Source organism: Lichenostomus cassidix, chromosome 11, assembly GCF_008360975.1.
Source record: "Lichenostomus cassidix isolate B80296 chromosome 11, HeHo_3.0, whole genome shotgun sequence".
Taxonomy (NCBI): Eukaryota; Metazoa; Chordata; class Aves; order Passeriformes; family Meliphagidae; genus Lichenostomus; species Lichenostomus cassidix.
The window spans coordinates 4,154,415-4,161,344 of NC_139492.1; positions in this window are offsets into that span (position 1 = coordinate 4,154,415).

Genomic DNA, 6,930 nt, shown 5'->3' on the forward strand with positions numbered 1-6,930 from the left:
TGAAAATTGCTAAAATCCTGTTCCAATTGAAAATACTTTCTCCTGCTTGTGTAGCTGGTTAATCCTTAAAAACACCCAGATTTTCCATCCCATAACGGATCAGCTCAGCTGTGGCTCTGTGCTCATTATTCCCAGCTGGCTGCAGTTATTATTCAGCTGCTCTCATTCCCAGCTATTGTTCTAGTTCACCTTAAACCTTAAACGCTAAAAACATCTTCAAGAATGACAGTGGCACCATTTTCTGGGCAGTTGAGGACTTGAAAGCATGAAAGCCAAACAGGCAGCTGGAGTCAATCTGCAAAAGTCAGCTCAAAATCAATAAGATGATCCATTTCAGGTGAGAGGATGCTGAATAGTTATTTTAAAATGCCTTGGGATTAGACAGAATGCACTTCCCATCCCATTCATCTATAATAAGTTGTTGGCAATTTCTGCATGATTGAATTTCATTTCATATCTATGTTGTATATTAAGGTTCACCCGTACCTGTATTTTTTTTTCCAGTCTGCAGATTATTTTGAAATGTTCAGGGTTTTTGGTTTTTTTTAATAAAATAGTATCACCCAGAGGGCAACAGGAGCAAATAGTTCTCCGGGATGTGCCTCTTGTTTAAGAGCTTTGCTTGTAAATAAAATGGTCCTTCTGGGGACAACAGATGAAATGCACTCTGTGAGAGGGAAGCCAGGGGAGTTTGCTGTGGGTGTGTTTGCAATCCTGACAGGTTCCTTGAGGTGCAGGAGCAAACCCCACGGAGTGCTAGCACTGGGTGCTCCAGAAATGAGTGGGCACCTCACAGAACAGCACCGTCTGGGGGTGTGGGGGGAATAATGAAAGCTCACTCCCACAGTAAATTAGTCAGCTCCGTGATTAATGATTAATGAAGGAAAGGTTAGCGAGCTCAGTAAAGAGCAAATGCAGGAGCTTCTTTATTTGATTTCTTTCCAGTTCATTTGGGCAGTATGCACACACCAGAGGCAAGCTGACTGAATTTAAGGGATTTTTTTCCTCAATCTTTGCAAAACTTTAACTGAGCCTGATGTGTTGAGGATCTCCTCTAAGAGCTAAGAGCTGCAATGTGAATGGGAAGGGCTGCCAGGGTGGTTCCAGGGTGGTCTGGGCTCAGAGGGCTCAGTGTTGGAGCATCATGAGGATGTGACAGGTTTCCTCTCCCCCAGGAAGGGGATGGACCAGGCACAAGGTCCCTGCAGCTTCCACGCCTGGTTCTGCCCACCCAACTGCTCCTCCCTGACCTCAGGAGCAAGGCAGAGCTTGGCTCACACCTCCTGCACAATTGCGCATTTGCAATCCAAAATTTGCAATTTTCCAAACACCCCCCTCTTCGGGATCCAAACCTGATTTCCTTGTTTACCATCAGCTTCTGAGTTTCCCACAACAAAAGTCAGCCCATGCTGGGGAAAGCCGTACCACCTGTGTGCCTGTTAGTCCCACGCTTTTCCAGGGTCACCCTCTGCTGCAAACAAATCTGTCACTCTCTGGGGTTACTGATCATTTCAATGCATGATTAGTATAATGATGGGGGGGAAAAAAAGGAGCATAAAGATATACATTTTGCCTCCAGTAATTCCACCATCTGTTGATAGGCCTAGCAGGGTGTGATGCTCAGCCTCTACAGATTTCAAATGAAAGGTTTGCCAAGACACTTAACTGAGTTAAAGGCAAATCAAATACAGCAGCTTCAGCAAATGACAACCACCCCATTGTTTGACTTTCAGGGTCTCTATTTCAAGCCTTCTGATTCTTAAGCAAAGCAAGATTTGGCTTAGTATTTTAATAGTGTGAGATTCAGAGCATTATTAAGGGAAGTGCAACTGGACTTTTGTGGTCAGAGGAGCCACACTGCAACTCATGGATGCCCAGCATCTCCTCACAAGGTGAGTTTGCTGTGTCCATGGACTTTTTAACCAGCATGTGGGTCCTAGTTATGAAAATCACGTACAAACATTTTTAAAGTCTTCTAATTGATATGAATAAATAGTAACAATGTATTTTATACATTAATGGTTATAGGGGGGGTATAAGTTGTCCAGGAGTGATAAAGTAATGCCTTTTCCTGCATAATTAATGAGTGAAGAAATGGCATCTGGACGAATTAGCACTCACAAACATGCAGGTAGGTGAGCAATTTCCTAAGTGCAATATTGATTTTAAAGATTAACAACATTTTCAGAACTTGTGTGCTGCCAAGCGCTCTTGCCAGATGTCCAAATACCTAGCTGTGTAGCGAGAATGAAGACTTAAATAAGTATCTGAGTTGAAATAAATGTCCTATTTCCTACTCTCTAATCTTGTTTGAAGCTCTGGGAGTCCCGCCGTTCTCAACATCAGTTGGTAGTCAACAAGCAAATAAAGCCTATGTTGGATTAGTGGATTTTGTTCCCCCCTTAGGACCTGAACATTTTTTCTTTTCTTTAATGTTCAGACTGAAACACTTACTGCATAATAACAACAACCTGAGTCAGATGCAAGATGCATAACTGTGAAAAATATGTTCATTGCTTTCCTTTCAGCCTGCCAGTTTGGGAAGGAGAGAGCCTGGCTCATGTTCAAGCTTTGGGGTTTGTATCGAAATTTTGAATAGAGCCCAGGATGCATCTGAAACAGGAAAGTCAAAGAGCCAGGGGGCTTTATAATCTTAAAAGCACTACTGGAAAAGTATGAAAATGGTCAAAGAAAAAATCAATCAGTTGACAGCTGTAATTAGTCTGTGGGAGCACCTTGCAGGAAGGCCCATGGGCACCTGGTGTGCACAGTATGAGCTGCTGCCAGACCTCATCCCTCTCCTCCTGCTGCCTCACAGCCCACCAGAGAGGATGGCAGGGGCCAGGCTCCCCGTCCTAGAGCAACAGAATTGGTGAAATCAAGCCTGTTCACCAACCCCTTGCTTTAATTTTCTCTCTTTTGAATGCCAGACCCCCAACCTGGATCAGCATGTCCAGAGATGTATTGGTTTTACTTAGGAGACAGCTGACAGGAGAAAACACTTCATTTCTGGGCTGTGTGGGTGGTTCCAGCCAAGCTCATCTTGATGGCAATCTGCAATTCTGAGAGAAATGTCCCTTCGTTCATTTATATAGAAATAATTATAGATGCACACAGCCATATAATGGAGACATGCAGAGATCAGCACAAATTAATGCAAACTGTGTTTATTCTGATACAGGAGAAAAGTGCATCGAAGCTCCACCTCTCCTGTAGTGCTGATTCTAATTGTGCCCCAAGGGACATGTCCTGGACAGGGTGCCAACAGGCAGGAATTGGGGATATTTGCCAGCTGTAAGGTCCCAATCCCCAGCAGTCTGTCCTCACCTTTGGTGATGGAGACAGACAACACAGCCTCCCAACCAAAAGCCTGGCAAGCCCAGAGTCTTTTCCTACAGGATTCTTTCTGTGGGTCTTGCTACTGATTGAACATCCTGTGGATTTTCCGTGGATTTTCTTGATGAGAAAAAACCTTCTGTGACTTTTCCTACTGGCTGTGAAAAGCCAAAATTCAGCTGTTGGTGCTAATATGGCATCACAACTTCCTTTAAAACTGTCATCCTAGCAAGTCTTGACACTGGCTTTGGTGGGATCAATGAAATCAAAGCAGAATGAGTCCTCAACAGGTAAGTCTGTGGGAATGCATTCTCCTCCCTGGCTGTGGCAGTGGCCTTATAGCGCTGAAGATTTCCATTCAGGCAGAAACATCTCTTTGTTCACACCACATGTGAATCTCACATTCTACTTGACCCTTCTGTGAGAGCAGAAGCTCAGATTATTGTCAAGGAGCTGGTGTGTGACCCTGAATCCTGCACAGACACCTCACCAGCATCAGTGCCTGTTTCAGCCCTGGATGACTGGCAGATGCCACATTCCCCCTGTGACATGTCACCGTGCCCAGGTGCCACTGTGCCACGACCAGATCTGCAGGGACAGAACAGCACTGCTCGTGGCTCTGTACCATGGAGCCAAAATCCTGCTAAAGAGAAATGATTTCCTTCAGCTGTGTTTGAATAGAGAAATAAAACCTGAGCCCTGCCTGCTCTCTGCCCAGGCTCTGGTCCCTGCCAGTGGTCAGAGGTTCAGATCTTCAGAGTGGCTTTCACTCAGTGACCCTGTTGCACATTTTGTGCTGCTTTGCTCCTCCAGTTTCTGTATCTTCCCAGTGATTTCCCTGCTAGATATTGAGACCATTTATAACAGAAGACAGGAAAAACTGGCACAATAATCTACCTATTTTTAATTTCTCTCCAAACGACTAACCCTATTCCATATGCACAGCCTGCTGACATCTCCTCTCTTTCCCTCTTCATTAAACCATCTTGAAGAGCAGATCTCATTCCAAAAAAGCTGTGAAGCAGCTTCCTCCCTGGGTAACACTTCTTTGTTCTGGCTCAACTTCTAGAAGTTATTTTGATACCCTGCCTGCGTTAATTCTCTGCTTGGAGGAAAGGACTCTGAGAAATGAGAGGTTTAAGCTCACATATTTTACCTTACACACACAGTAGCCAAAGAGTGTGGCTGGCTGAAGGTGTCATCTTCCTTCTTTACACAGCTTTGCAGCTTGATTGTTTAATTAATGTAGAATTTAACTTTTCTTAGGACTTTCAGCTCTCCACATGAGCACTGAGTATTTCAAAAGGTCCAGTGAAACAGCACTGCATAGAGAAGTACAAGGCCAGATCCTTCCCCACATTTTAGAGGTGATGAAATGAACACATCTCTCTAATCTGGTTCATAAAAGAGACTTTTTTGCATCTGTTTTCTCCTGCTTTCACCAAAAAGAAGGGTTGAGCTTGGTATATCACAGCAGTCTATTCATCTACTCCAATGTCTACATGGAGAAAATTATCAAAAGGGGGAAAACTTAGACAAGGTAAACCATGGAGGAATTCCTGCTGGGCAGGAATATGGGCAGTGGAACAGTCTACAGTGACAAGGAACAGATTCACTCCTAATCTTTGCCACTAGCAGGCTGGGACACAGAATTTTTCCCAAATGTTTTCTACAGAGCTGTGTTTTGAGAGTCCCTGCCTTGGGGCCACTGAAGGAACAAAGCCAGGAGTCACAGATGAGAGAGTTAACAACCTGCTGCAGGGGTGCACATGTTCCATGGGGAGCCTTGGGTTTGATCCCTGGTTTAATTCTGAAGATACATCCACTGAGGTATTGGAAACACCCTCCAGATTTCTTCCTGTGTGCTGTCACTTGGGGATTGTCCCTGAATGTCATCCAAACCCATGCAACTGCAGCTGGGTCACCTGTGCAGTGGGACTGCAATGCTCCTGGTGGCCAGGAAATGGTTGTTCATTTACCTGCCTGTTACATTCTCCACAGGACTGTTCTATTTGATCTCAGTTCTTCCAGCTGAGCAAATTTTTCACCATTATGTCCCTTTTTCTCCTCGCTGCTGATGGGTCAGCAGCACTTTCCCGTGGTACTGCTGGCAGGTCACTGAGTTCACAAAGTGCTTCAGTCAGCAGGTTCTGCCTCCAGCAGAATCCTTTTCTGCTCCCCACCGAGCAGCACCGCCCCAGAGCTCCATGCAGCCTTTGAACACCAGGGAGATCAGGATCCTAAGGCTGGATGTTGGCCCAAGCTCCCTCAATAACAGCCCAGCGTGAGCCCAGATGAGCTGTCAAGCTGGCTGATGATGCTGTTTTAAATTCATGATAATATATTTTTCTAATTTAATCTCTAAAATGGAAATGCGCATTTCAGCTCATGATTTCCAACTTATCTCCTATTTCCTCTCAGCTTTTCAGTGTTGCTGAAATGCCTTGTGCTACAGGCAAAACACACTGATTATGATGGGGCTTTTCTTTCAGCAGCTGCCACTGAGCAGTGTCACACATGGAGAAAATGGGAAGTTGACTCTGCCCAGTTGTGGCAAACATTTGAAAAGAGAGGAAAAAGAACTCATGGTAAAACGCAGATGGTAACTGTGACTGTTGTATCCTGCTTTAAGGAAGAGTAAAGGAGGGCTTTTTTAAGAATTTGGACATGGTAAAGCTCATGGGGTGAGTAATTTGATAAAAATCAGCCCATCAAAAATGCATGATATGTTAGGCACAGTGATTAACTGAGCTCTGGCTTTACAGCATCAAGACAAATGCATCTGTGCATCTTTGAAAAGGCAGGGAAGATAGGAAACTATTAATTTTTATAATGTGACTAAAAAAAGTGTGGCCAAAACCTTGTTCATACCAATATAGCAATGTCTACCTCTTTCACAACAGGGGTAACTTTTCTTTCTGGTCCAAGGGGTGAGTGACACACTGGAATTTCAATTCTGAAATTAAAGTGAGTACATGCACCCCTCACACATTGTAGCCTTGAGAAAATCCCAGTGATTTACATCACTCACATCCAGAGAGGCAATTGCAATTCGAGTGAGAGCTGGGGGGTTCCTGATGATCTGAGGCACATCATGCAGCACTGTGGGATGCAAGGGCTTCTGTTCAAGGCTGTCCTCTGCCTACAGAAGAAACCCTACTTGGATCCAAAAGGGGGAAAACACAGCAAGACACACAGTTCATTGTCGCCTTCAAATCACAGCTGTCCTGAGGCAGCACATCTCTGCCTTTTTGCTGTCAAGAGACTTTGCACTCTGCGAGGGCAACCTCGATTAGAAGCTGCTTGTTGTGACAGCCCGGGGAGAAGTCTGTGCCGGATCAAAAACTCCCTCTTTATCTTTGGAGAAGAGGGTTCTCCCTCTCTTTTCCAAGGTAACCTCCTCTGAACCAGCACTCTGTGCTCTCACCTCTGTTTTGGATAAAACCATTCCCCCTCAGTGAGAAGCTGAGCCCAGCAGGTGAACAGCCAGGTACGAGGGACTCATCAAAACCAGCAGCTGTGCGTGACTCTCCTCCTGCAACAACAATTTTGCAGCTGATAAGGGACATTGATTTACAGCAGATTCAGTACCCT